This window comes from Rhinolophus sinicus, linkage group LG02 (assembly GCF_036562045.2).
Source record: "Rhinolophus sinicus isolate RSC01 linkage group LG02, ASM3656204v1, whole genome shotgun sequence".
In the NCBI taxonomy this organism is placed as follows: domain Eukaryota; kingdom Metazoa; phylum Chordata; class Mammalia; order Chiroptera; family Rhinolophidae; genus Rhinolophus; species Rhinolophus sinicus.
Genome location: NC_133752.1, coordinates 8731528 through 8746190, shown reverse-complemented (window position 1 = coordinate 8746190; position 14663 = coordinate 8731528).

The following is a 14663-nucleotide window of genomic DNA, read 5'->3' as shown; positions in this document are numbered from 1 at the left end:
CACAGTGTCTTGCTAATAAGAAAACCATGGTAAAAGCATGAGGTAAAAAGAAATACAGTTAACATTGCAGGCTTTTCCTGAAACACTTTGCTATTAACCCTTTTGCAAAGTGGGGGATGGGAACTGCTGGGTAGGCTTATGTGAATTTGCCAGCCTTGGCGATTTGTGAAAAGAATTGGAGTCAAATTGGGTTGTTTAGTTTAGTGCTGCTGAATGTGCTTAGTTTATGAATAAGAAATTTTATAAAAAACTAAATGAAAGGCTGAATATGGAATATTTGGGGGCATGTTAAGCCTTAAGCATGAAATGAAAGCAATGCCAGACCAGCTATTTTCTGTCCTTCTTGTCACCTCGTTTGCTTTTTTAAATGTTTATTTAGAGAATTTAAGCAGTTTTCATTTATTATCAAAAATCTATTGTGTGCTAGATGCTGTGCTGGGTGCTGGGGATGTAGAGGAGAATTAGACCCACTGGGTCCCTCCCACTGACAGCTGCAGTCTCTTGTGGAAAATGGTTGAACAGGGAATGAGATAGATGAAGATAAGTACAAGGTCCTGTAGGAGAAAATAATGGGGCACCTCATTTTTACAGGGGATTGACAGGAATAGAGAGTGTACCTTTGGGCCAGTTTTTAAACCTTTGCAGTTTAATCTCAACTTCCCATTTCTGAACTTTCAAGGTGCCTTCTTTGTCCTACTTTTATCACATGTAGTAATAAGGATAACAAAAAATAACTACTACTTGATAAGTACCTATGTGATAGTTTCCAAAATAGCACCTTACACAAATACTCATGTCTAATTTAATCCTTCACATAACTTTGGTTTCTATCAGGAAACAGAATCCAATATAAGGTTTTCCTAACTCCATCGTTGATTCTTCATACAGTTTTCTGTTCCTCTAAATTATTGTTGCCAGTCCTTTCCTTTCTAATTTTCCCCATCAATGTGTGTTTGTGTAGATAGATGATGATGTTGATGGTGACGATAGGTTATGTTTACTTGGTGGTTACTGTTTTGCTAGATACAGTGCTAAACTCTTCACAAAGCAGTTCTTCATTTAAATGGCTCAATAAGTTATGACGTAGGTCCAGTTTTTCTGCATATTTGACGGATGAGGAAATGGAAGTCTAAAGAGGTTACATTTTTCTGACAGATAGACAGCGACTAGTGAGAGACCAGGGGTGAAGTTTGTGTTCTTCCAGACCTGGGGCTGGAAAATTGAGTGCTATGCTGCTTCAGCGTCTTTTCTGGAGCTGGCAGAAGGTCTCATCCCTGGACAGATTATTTGATATGTCTGGTAGAAGACCATCTTGCAGCACTCTGCCTGGACTGCTCTTTCTGTTCTCGTCCTCTGGCTAACTCTAGTGTTTCTTGTAAATCAACATTAGGCTTCTGGTTATTCAGAGCGCATTGTCCACAAGAACTTATCTTCCCCCCCCACCCCAAACCCTTGAAATGGTGGCAGAAGAATAAATATAATGATCTGCCAGGACAAAAAAGAATAGTAGGAGAGACAATCATGAATGGAATGGTTCAACCAGTTTTCTGAAGATAGGAAACAGATGCTGGCATGGCAAACAACTTAGCAGAGTGGAGAAAGTTCCCACTTAAATGCCTGCAGATGGCTTGCCCATGGCACCTCTGAGCAGCTCTACAAGAAGTCCCCCAGCAGCTGTGGATGTTCAAGAGGCACAGGCTAAAGCTGGGTGATGAGCAGGCCCGAGGTCCTGCCCTAATCCTTCACAGCCAGAAGTTAGTTTCTTCCTTCCCTTTGGAGACTTAAACTAGCAATACTCTGGTCTCAGGGACACTGAGAACTTGGGAAAGCAAAGGAATGTGGCACTGGGTTACAGCGGAGGATTAAGGGTAATCTATAAGTCAGAAGACTCTCAGCAGGCTTCCCCTATTGCCTTCACAGGCCAGCACCCAAAATATATATCCCTTCCCTGAATCTCTGTAGCAGCAGATTGGAAGATCATTTCATGGAGAAATGAAGTAACTCCAGAGAAAAGATTTCCAGGGACAGATGGAACTTTACTTCAACAAGGATGGCATGCTCTTTTATTACCCCAAGTAAGACCCAGCAATTGAATCTCTGCCCATGATCACAGTGCTTCAAATAAACATTTGGTGCTTTACTCTTAAAAAAAGGGACAATCCAGGATAACTGGATATTTGAGGAAGGCTTTCCACATGAAAGGGATGAAGACACACCAAAAAACCAACCAACCAATGAAATAAATAATCCAACAGGAACCAACAATGAAAAGGAACTCAGTGAAAGAGAGACAATGCTGGTAGCAGAGGAAAACTTCAAAAAAAAATAAAAATAAAAATCTGCAACTAATATCTTCAGAACAATAAGAAAACTTATTGCAGCTATAGAATACCAAAAGGATGCTTAGGGAAAGGGAACATCAGAATAATAAAGAGATCTGGGGGAAAAATGCTTTTATTTCACACCTCAAAAAAGAAATGTAAAAGCCCATAAAATTTTTGCAAAATAACTTTGTTGCCCAATAAAAGGGAAAATGATGGCCAAAAAGGAAGAAAAGATAAGAAGAGTAGAAGTTCAATCCAGGGACTCCCACATCTGTTCATTAGGAGATTCAGAAAGAGAAGAGAGAAAATGGAAAGGATGATATTTGATAATATAATAGTGTAGGGATGTCATCCTTAGTTGAATTATGGAAACTTCTACGTTGACAGGTTCCCAAGTTGCTCAGCACACTGTATGCAAGAAGACTACACCATGGCACGTCATTGTGAAAATTTAGAGCACTTGGAATAAAGATGAGAGAGACAGACAGACAAACCGGGCGAGGCAGTGGTGGGAGAGCAACAGAGAGAAGATTCAGAATACACAATGGCTTCAAACTTAACCATAGCAACACTGGATGCTAGAACAGGAGAGCAATATTGTCAAAATTCGGAAGGATACTTATATTGAATCTAGTATTCTATATTCAGCCAAATCATCTATTGCAGGTAGGTAGTATATAGACATAAAAGGCTCAAACATTTTACCCACTGTACATCTTTTCTTAGGAAGCTACTAAAGAATGTGCTTTATGAAATGAAGAGTCAGTCAGCAAAGAGGAAGACATGGGATTAAAAACACAGGGCATTTAGTGCCTGGTGCAGAGGAGGGTGGAGAATAGGCTCAGCATGGAAGCTGTTTAGCAGGCTTGGAGAGCAATGGGTCCAGCTAGGAGCAGAGGAGTGAGGACAAAGGGAGAGGATGCAGGATGGGTGGAAGAAGGGAAAGCCTGGGGCAGAAATGGATAAAGTATTTGAAATTGGGGTTGAACAGTTGCAAACATTATTGATAGATTTTGAAAGATCTGTTGGGGTAGTTGGGAAAAAAGTATAATAATGATAATAAAAAAATAGAATTAACAACTCTAGAAAAAACAGTAAGTTTTATGACACTTTACTAAGTTCTATATCATTTACATAGTCATAATGATGCAAACACCGGTTATTAGTAACCCAATATTTGATATATAATTAAATTAAGAGATTGAGGATAGTCTTAGGAAACTAAATGCTTAATTTCTATAATAGAAAGTCAATATATAAGGTCTTAAATTTATAAAATAAGATATAGCATATTTTTTGACACTCAATTTTATTTTATATTGATTTCAGGTGTATAGCATAGTGGTTAGATGTTTATATAGTTTAATAAGTGATCCCCTGACTAGTCTAGTAACCGCCTGGCACTATATAGTTATTACCATATCATTGACTATATTCCCTATGCTGTACTTTACATCCCCATGACTATTTTGTAACTACCAATTTGTACTTTTAATCCCTTCACCTTTTCACCCTGTCTCCCAAACCCCCATCTATCATGTCAACAAATCTAGTACCCATCTGACACCACACATAGTTATGACAATATTATTGACTATATCCCTTATGCTGTACCCTACATCCCATAACTACTTTGTAATAACCAATTTGTACTTCTTAATCCCTCCCTCATCTTTCATCCACACTCCCAACACCCCTCCCATGTGGCAACCATCAAAATGTTTTCTGTATCTATGAGTTTGTTCCTGTTTGTTAATTTTGTTCTTAGAATCCACATATAAGCAAAATCACATTGCATCTGTCTATTCTGTCTGATATACTCCACTCAGCACAACACCCTCCAGGTCCATTTATGCTGCCGCAGATGGCAAGACCCATTCCCTTCCATGGCTGAGCAATATTCCATTGTATAATGTACCACCTCCTCTTTATCCATTCTTCCATTGACAGACACCCAGGCTGCCTTCACTTCTTGGCCATTGTAAACAATGCTGTAATGAACATATGGATGCACACGTCTCCTCAAAGTAGCATTTTGGGTTTCTTTGGATAATTACCCAGAAGTGGGATTACTGGGTCCTTCTTTGTCACTTCTTATAGCCTTTGTTTTAAAGTCTATTTTGTCTGTTATAACTATTGCTACCTCAGCTTTTGTTTCCATTTCCATTTTAATGAAATAACTTTTTCATCCCTTTGTGTGTGTGTGTGTGTGTGTGTGTTTCAATCTGAAGTGAGCCTCTTGTAGGCAGCATATATAAGGGTTTTGTTTTCTTATCCATTCAGCCCTTCTATGTCTTTTGATTGGAACATTTAATGTATTTACATTGAAAGTAATTGTTGATAAATATGTAGCTATTGCCATTTTATTATTCATAATTTTGATATTTTTTTTCATCTTAATGAAGTCCCTCTAAGATCCCTTGTAACACTAGTTTGGTGGTGATGAACTCCTTTAGTTTTTTCTTGTCTGGGAAGCTCTTTATCTGTCCTTTGATTTTAAGTGATAGCCTTGCTGGGTAGGGTACCCTTGGTTGTAGGTCCTTGGTTTTCATCACATTGAATATTTTGTGCCTATCCCTTCTGGGCTGCACAGTTTCTGTTGAGAAATCAGCTGGCAGTCTCATGGGGACTCCCTCATAAGTCACTAGTTGCCTTTCTCTTGCTTCCTTTAGGATTCTCTCTTTGTCTTCAACTTTTGTCATTTTAATTATAATGTGTCAAGGTGTGGGCCTGCTTCGGTTCTTCCTGTTTGGGCCTCTGCACTTCCTGGACTTGTATGTCTATTTCCTTCACAACGTTAGGAGAGTTTTCAGTCATTACTTCTTCAAATAGGTTCTCAATCTCTTGCTCTCTCTCTTCCCCTTCTGGTACCCCTATGATGCGAATGTTGTTAAGCTTGATGTTGTCCAAGAGGTCTCTAAATTATCCCCATTCTTTTGATTCTTTCTGTTTGTTTGTTTATTTTTGTTTTGTGCTCTTTTGTTTTTGCTGTTTTAATTGGGTGTTTTCTGCTATGTTGTCTTCCAAATCACTGATTCGATCCTCTGCTTCATCTAGTCTGTTGGTAATTTCTTCTAGTGCATTCTTCATTTCACTTATTGTGTTCTTTACTTCTGACTGGTTCTTTTGTACGGTTTCTATGTCTTTTTTTATGCTTGTTATCTCTTTGTTGAAGTTCACACTAAGTTCCTTGAGCATCCTTATAACCATTATTTTGAAATCTGTTTCTGGTAGATTGCTTGCCTCTATTTCATTTAGTTTTTTTCCTGGAGTTTCCTCCTGGTCTTTCATTTGGGATATATTTCTGTTTCCTTATTTTGGCTGCCTCTCTGTGTTTGTTTCTATGTATTAGGTAGGGCTGCTATGTCTCCCAGTCTTGGCCAGGTGGCCTCATATAGTAGGTGTCCTGTGGGACCCAATGGCATAGTCTCCCTGTTCACCTGAGCTAGGTGTTCCAGGAGTGTTCCGTGTAGGGGGTGTGTGTGCCCTCCTGTTATATTTAGGCCTTGATTGCTGTTGGCATGTCAGTGGGTGGTATTGTCCCTCAGGCTGACTGGCTGTGGGGTTTGGCCACATCCACAGCTTATAGGCTGCTGTGCTGAGGGCTTACCCTACTGAGTGGGATTCACCCCAGTGGGCTCTGGTACCTGTTGAGACTGCCCTTTCGGTGTGCCACTTGTGGGGCCAATTGGGCAGTGCTCTGCTGTGGACTGAAGCCAACCTCCAAGTATGTTGGTTCTGGGGCCTCTTGGGATGGGCTCCATAGTAGGCCCAGGTCACCCACTGTCTGTGACCAGCTGGGGACTACCTAGTAGGAGCTATAAAGCAATGTGTGGTTGTTCATTGCCTGTGCTAAATCTGGAGGCATGTGGGAGAGGCCATGCTGAGAACCGGGGATGTCTGCTACCACTACTGGGTCTAGGATAACTCAGCAAAAACCAGGACACCCAGAGGCCTGCTGCCACCTGCCGGCCCCCTTAAGGTTCAGCCACTGATAAAGCCGCGTACAGTATGTGAGTTAAGTAAAGCAGGGTCTCAGGGCATCAGTAGAGTAAGAAAAGTTGTCGCCACCAGGTTAACGTAGACTCTGGTTTGGTGCCAGTGCTGAGCCTGGAGCAACTCACAAAAGTCTCAGAGCACACGGAGGCCAGTTGCTGCCCTCCTGGGGCCCATGGACTTTGATAGTTTTTGTAAAAAGAGTTCAATGCAGGAAGGTCTGGCCAATCACTGAGAAAGTGCCTCCAGTTATGCGAGAGTTTGTTGGGGTGGGGTCCAGGGGAGTTAATAGGGCAGAGCTGCAGAGTTCACCAGACCAATCAGATTCAGATTTGACCTGTGGGGGGCGGGTTCAACATAGGAAACATGGCGTCCACCTGCCGGCTGCTTGTGAAGAGGACTCCTCACTGGGAAAATGCTGACTGTTCTCCAGTACTCCCCTTGAAGCTATACTCAATCTGCACCCCGTATGTCTCTGAGGCCATGGAGTCACTCTCCCTCCGCTGGAGCCCAAGGTGAGTGCCTGCAAACAAGTGAGTCTGTGTGCTGGCTGTTTAAGAGGATGCCTGGGTTTACTGCAGCCTTTTTTGATCCATCCGAATAGTTGGAATCCCCACTGTTTTTCACAGCGAGATGTTGGGGGGGGCTCCTGTTCCTGGCACCAGTCTCTGGGCTGGGGAGCCTGGTGTGGAGGGCTGGGGTCCCTCACTCCTCCAGGGGAGAACCTTTGCAGGCAAGGTGTCCTTCCTGATTCTCAACCACCACAGGGAGGTTTGGGGCTGTTCTGCGTCTCCACCTCTCCTACCAGTCTCGTCGTTGGCTTCGTTATATTTTTAGTTATAGGATTTCTGTTCAGCTAGACTTCAGCTAGTTCTCCAGGTTGATTATTCTATAATTTAGTTGTGATTTTAATGTGTTCATGGAAGGACGTAGGCACAGTGTTTATCTACTCTGCCATCTTGGATCTCTCTAAGATATAGCATGTTAAATGGCATCTTATTTAGAGATAAGGAGATAATTACCAGGAGAAGTCGGTACAATAGTTGAAAGAGGTTGGCTCTAGGGAGTAGGACTGGGGATTTGATGGTGAATGGAGCAGGTGGTTACCATTTTTTAGTATAACCAGTTTATGTGATTTTAAAAGAGTATTTATTATTTATATAAAACAACCAACCTTAGAAATTGTTTTTCCGGTGCAGCTTTTCTCCATGTCTTCCATACACTCTACATTACTTGCATTCCCTTCTTCTCTCACCCCAGAGCCCCCTCCCATATTTTGTGCTCATGTAGATTGTATGATTTGTTGTACTGGTTCCACTGATTTATTTACGGTCTAGTTTTTGCCACTAGATAATGACCTCTTTGAATGTAGGTATTATGGGAAAGGTTCCCCCAAATCTCTTGGCTGACATTGCCCTTATTGTCTTAGTAATTTCTTTATGGGGTCCCTAGTCTAAATACCTAGCATGTCTGTTTATTGAATAATTAGGTACAAACAACTGAAGGTTATACTTCATATATATAAGTGTTCTGAGAAGGAGCACCAAGAATTTTCAGTTCATATTTTTCCTATTGGAGAGGCCACCGTTTGTATCCCTCAGAATGGAAGAGGATCTCCTTTCCCCACAACAGGGATTGCTAAGCAGCTAACACAATAACAGGAATAACACATTAAAAGAGAACAAGACTAACCTAGAATTCTGCCACTCAAGGAAATCACCTGTTTTCCTTTCCCTATATCTTCTTGTCCTTGTCATATACAGACCCATTTTTATGTGTAATCACTGAAGAGGTAATGTTTTGTCATGATTTATTCACTCAATATGTTATCACATGCAATTTTCCTTGCTGATACATGGATTTCATAATGATAATTTTAAAAAGCTATGTATCTCATCACATTCTATTTATTTAACCATATCCTGATGGATGAATATTGATTGAATTTTCTTACTCTATGGTTAATATCCTACTACACATTTATCCTTTATTCTTTTTGATTATTTACATAAAATAATTTCCTAGTAGAGGCTAAAATGGGCATGAATTTTTAGAGTTTTAGAAATTAAAACTGAAAGAGAAGTTGCTATATCAAATCTCAAGCTCAAGGAAGGGGTGCCTTTTAAAACAACATGCTTCTTCCTGACTCCTTCCAGTAATCCTCACTTTCTCATGTGGAAGTTCATCTAACAATAATTTTTAAATTTTCACTTTTTTGAGCCAAAAGTGGCACCATTTACTCCACTTGTTGGTCATCATTCTGCCCTCAGGAGTTGCATACGACTGCTGTGTTCTCTCCTTCCGTATGGCAGCCCGTCAAATATTTGAGGATGGCGATCATGGACAAGTGACCTTTGCACAGCCTTTCAACTAAAATATTCCCTGTCCGTGACTGTGAATTTTCATACTTACTCACCTTTACCATTTTCTGCCCCAATTACTGAAATCTCTTCTCTCCCTGCCAGTCATTGGCAATTCCCCCGCTTCCTTCATGGCTGCCTTTCCAGATCTATGCCACTGTTATTCTGTTACATGAAAGATGCCATCAACTGTGAGATGCACCATTACTTTTATGTGTCCCTAAGAAACAAATAAGAAACACTGCCAATTAAACTCTGATATGACATCACTTATAAGATATGCTTCATTTTCTGAAATGTTAAAATGTGAAAAAAATGTGTCTTAGAACCCAAGAAGTAGAGCATGGCCAGTGTTTCTTTCTAGGCCAGCTTCAGACTGTCAATATACGTCATGCAGTGTGGCCCCAGTCTTGGAAATACTATTCCTGGGGTGGTTGGTTTTCCCTGACATTGGTAACTCTTGCTACCTAGGCCTGTCAGAGTTTGCACCCTACTAAGTGGGACAGTGGGGACTTTTCTAGTTATGTGTGATGTGGTTTTTGGTACTCTGTGTGCTTGCATGTATGTGTGGTGTTGCATGTTGCAAAGACATGTCCTGTTCTAAAGCTAACAATATGGTTTTATTCTAGTAATCACTGATAATAAGAATAATAGGGACAATAATACCAAACCACTTCATTGCAAAGTTAGAGTTCAGGAATGGAGAAACTGCAGTCAAAATATTGGTGATGGGTATGAATCAGATTAATACAGCTTAAGTCTGGGAACCTGCTGAATTTATGGTCACAGTTCCAAATACAAAGGACATAGACTCTGCCAATGCCATGATAATCATTTAATAAATTCAGGGTGAGAGGTGGAGGGAAGATTTATGTGTTGGGAAGCATAAGTGTTTCAATATCCTCCTATCAGAGATGAATGGTCAAGTTGAAGCATAGTTTAAAAACACAATGACTCCAGCCTCTTAGTAAGTTCAAAATCATTTTCTTTCCTTTGGATTTAATAATCTATAGTGATTGCTTAAGAATTGATATTTCTTCTTGGGAAAAGAATTGAATAATTTTCAGCAAATCCTTTAATTCTACATGATTTATACTTTCACTGTTAATTCAAGTAAAAGTAAATTTAAAACTTTTATTAGTGGTCACACTTATAGTATGGTCCATTAAAAATCTTATTCCTAAGTTTTCTAAAGCACAGTCAATTCTTGATATCCATGGTAGTTATGTTCTATAAAGTCACTATAAAAAGTTAATTAGCAAACACCAAACCATTGCTCCTCGGGGAACTACAGGGTTAGGTTCCCGTGATCCTCTGATCACAGCATTTTCATCAACTGATCAATACACAACCTTGTTTCATGTGTGCTCCTATTTAAAGACACCTTACTTAGTATAGCATGCTTTTGAATCGTTAAAAGTGAACTCATGGCCAATAGCACTATAATTCACGCCTGAACACGCTTATCTAACACGCGTTTTCTCCTTAAGGCACATCACAGCCTTCTTATACTTAGAAACACTGGACAGCATTTCAGCACTACACATGCAGGCCATTTTAAACAGTGAAATCACTAACCAAAGCAAAAAAATGCAAAAATCCTGGCACCAAATAGACTACATAAAGGACACTGAAATAGGAAGACAGAGCATTGCCTTGTCTGAGCGCAGCTGGGGACACGCAAATCGGGTGACTCAAATTTTTTGCCACTCTGCGTATCAGTGAATGACTACCTAAGCACTGTGAGTAGCATTGGTTTGGAGCTTTCAAGTAAATTATTATTTTTAATTTTTTTAATTAAAAGTTTAATCAAGATATTAACATATGTTATGATTCAGGTACACGATATAATTAGATTTTTTAATATATTATGAAATGATAACAATACAGCATGTAGGTAAATTCATAAATATAGACTCCATACATAAAGAGAATTGACTGTATTTCTAATAAAACTTTATTTCACCTCCATCTCTTTTCCCATATTTAACTACCTGTCTGCCCCTACATCTTTCTAATTGTAGAGCGACATCTGGCGTTGTGCTCAGCAAGAATTGACAATTACTATTATTGGGTGGTGGGATTTAAAATTTTTGTTTTAAAACAAAGATATAATAGTACACATTTGGACCTAGGGTATTATGCTAAGTGAAATAAGTCAGACAGAGAAAGACAAATACCATATGATTTCACTTATATGTGGAATCTAAAAAATAAAATAAATGAACAAACAAAACAGAAACAGACTCATAGAGACAGAGAACAAACTGATGGTTGCCAGATGAGAGGAGAGTTAAGGGAACGGGTGAAAAGGGGAAGGGATTAAGAAGTACAAATTGGTGGTTACAAAATAGTCATGGGGATGTAAAGTACAGCGTAGTCAATAATATTGTAATATAACTGTGTGATGCCAGGTGGATACTAGACTAATTGGGGGATCACTTCGTAAGTTACATAAGTTATAGGGCACCGTTCTAGGCACTGATGTCTAACCACTATGCTGTACACTTGAAACTAATATAATATTGCATGTCAACTGTATTTGAAAAATAAAAATAAATAAATAAATAACTGTGACATATTTAAGACAAAGAATTATTTTAAAACAAAAATATAATAGTACACATTTTTACACAATAATGATGTCATTGTTAAACTTTGTATTAAAATATAGTATTAAATATTATAAAAATAAAATAATAATAAGACTTTTTCTTTGTTTACCACAATGATATTTGTGCTTTTTTTTCTGCATTGCAATTCAATATTTCATAAGGATGTAAGGAAATAGGGAATTATACACTACTGGTTTTAGTATAAATTAGTGCAATTTTTTGGAAGAAAATTTGGCAAAAGGCATCAAAAGCTTCAATGGTTTTAATTTATTTTTAATCCATTAATTCCATTTGGGCATTTCACCCATGGAAATAATTACAAAAAAATTATTAACAGTATTATCATAGTTGTAAACATGTAAACCGACCCAATAGACCAGCAATAAGAGCTCAGGAGAAAGAAATACAGCTTTTATAAGTCATGCTCTTTAAGGATTTGGATGACATTATTAACATAAGGACAGGATAAAATTCCATACATGCAGATATATATGTTACAAAGACTTGAAAAATACATAAGCAAAATGTTAGTGGTTGTCGTCTCTGGGAAGTGGAATTCTAGGTAACTTGTATTTAAAAATATTTCTAGAGACAGTTCACAATTTCTACAGTAAATATGTATTTATAATGAGGAGAAATATATATTATATAAAGGAAAGTAAATATTTTTTAAAAATTATACGTGACCCCTCGCAAAAGCATAATGATCAATGGCATAATTTACATAAATGCAGACACCTGCTTTTTTTGCCTTTTTTTTGAGGACCTTGTACTTGATTGGCATGCTCATAAACACTGTATCATTTAAAGTAATTTGCATTATAACCTTGTGAGATTTGTTTAATTATTTTCAGTTTGTGGATGAGAGTATCTAGATTCAGAGAGATTATATAAGTAACCTAAGGTCCCCCAATTAATAATTGGGGACAGGGTCAGGACTTAAACATAAAGTTTCTGACTTCCACCTACAAATGCCAGTGTCAGAGTTACTATGAGGCCATTGTCCTGCAGAGATCAGCAGGGCAATCTACCATTTTATTGAAAAAAAAGAAAAAAAAAAAAAAAGACATTTTCTATAATGTATCTCATTTAAACCTCCCAACAACACAAGAAGTAAATGATAGCACTGCTAACGATGATCCTTTATATTGTTATTAGGAATGATTTCAATCAGGAATATATAATGTTCAATATATCATTCATTCTTTGGACTAACATATTCCAGGTGCTTATAACATGCCAAGCACCGTTCTAGGCACTGATGATATAGCAATTAACAAAACAAAGCCCCTGCTCTCCTGGAGCTTTCATTCGTATTTGGAGAGACAGATAATAAAATACTGGTCTATGGCATGGAAAATGGTGATAAGTACTACGAATAAAAGCCAAAGTGGAAAAGGGCTTTCACCATTGAATGGCCCTTCTCGATTTCTGGGTTTGGGGCTTTGAACACTGTGCAGGTACTTTGTCCTGAGGTGGACAAGCTGGGAGAGGAGTAGTTTGGGGGAATAGAGTGTATGTGGAAAATTAAGATCATAACTTTGAGATCCCTGTACTTGTACATGAGTCTGAAGATTAGATGAGAGGTCAGGTCTGGAGATGCAACGTGGGAGGCATTGGCTTCTAGGAGATACTTAAAATCATGGAAGTATTGACAGTTATCTAGGGAGATGGTGCCCTGGCGCACACCAACATTAAAAGCAGGAGAGAAAGATTGGGTAGCACTTAATGGAGACTGAAAAGTAGAAGAAAACCAGGGACACCTGGTGTAGAAATTTATTGAAGAACCTGGATTAGAACGCAATTACTCTGACTCCTAGTGTTGTGCCATTCCTTGATTGAAGATTTTTATGATGCTTCTTTTCTTTTGATGCTTATCATTTTTTGTCACTAAGAGTTATTTAAATAATCATTGAAGTGGTAGATTTGCCAGATGGTAATTGCTAAAATGACTTCCTTTACTCTTTAAGTCTTTTGGGCACCATTCCAGTTTCCTATAACCTTCAAACATATGTGTAAATAGTTCAGTGAGTTCATTATCTAACTCCTGCACAGCAAAACCTGATACATCCAAAAGCTAATTCTCACTCATAAAATGGAGCAGTGAACCATTTACCTGAAAGGACCTTCAGGAGGGTCTGTATACTTATGTAATTCTTCAAAATTCATGCTTTATTATTTATTTTTATTTTTACAATTTTTACCTTTTCATACAGGTATAATCTTTGTATAATAAATTGAACTAATTTTAAGCTCAATAAATTTCTACACTTGTATACACCCATCTGCCCATCAGCCAGATTAAGATTTAGGAACTTTCTAGGACCCAGAAGCCTCCTTTATGCCCTTTCCTAGTCAATACCCATTCCCCTCTCTTCCCACATCACTATACTGACTTCTGTTATCATTGGTTAGTTTTGCCTGTCTTTGAACACACTATAAATGGAGTTTACAGTATTTTCTTCTTTGTGCTTGACTTCTTTTATGTAACATAATGTCTGCGAGAGGCCTTTATGTTGTTGCAAGGAGTTCATTCTTTCTTAAATTTCTCTGTAATGTTTCATTTTATGAATGTTCCCCATTGACTTATCCGTTCTAATGATGATAGACATTTGAGTTGTTTCCAGTGTTTGGCCATTATAAACAAAACAACTATGGTAGACATATACTCACTTCCCTTGAGTATTTCTCTGGGATTGAATTAGTGGACATGTACATGCATTTAGGAGTGAAACTACTGGGCCATAATGTAGGCATATGTGTTTTGTTTTCTTTTATTCCAGCCTTTAAGAAATGCAAATTAAAGTAAGGAGATATCACTCATTGTTTATGACATTAGTAAATATTTTAGTATATAGAATGTCTTCCATATTCCTTTCTCACTTTTACACATTGCTGGTGGTAGTATAAATTGTTATGCTCCTTTTGGAAAATAATTTTGTCAGTTTATAGTAATAATAGCCTTTAAAATTTTTATACCAATTGACCAATGAGTCCTTTTTTTTTCTTTTTCTGTTTTAGAACTTATCTTAAGGAAATAATCATAAATATTGTAAGTTTATGAACCAAAATATTTACTGGAGAACCATTTGTAGTAGAAAAACAGTGAAAATGACCTATGTCCAACAATAGGGAATATTTGAAGTAAATTATGTAATAACCTCTCAATAAAATATATGATGTTTTTTTACCTGTGAAGAGTTTATAATGGCATAGAAATACGGTTTGCTCCAATGCTAAATTTAAAAAGGAGAACGTGTTTCTGAAATTTGAACATAACTTTGTGGGGGAAATAATATAACACAAAGAGAAAAAGCCCAAGACGAACTACCAACAAAATGTTAATGCTGACAACTGAGTGTTAGCCT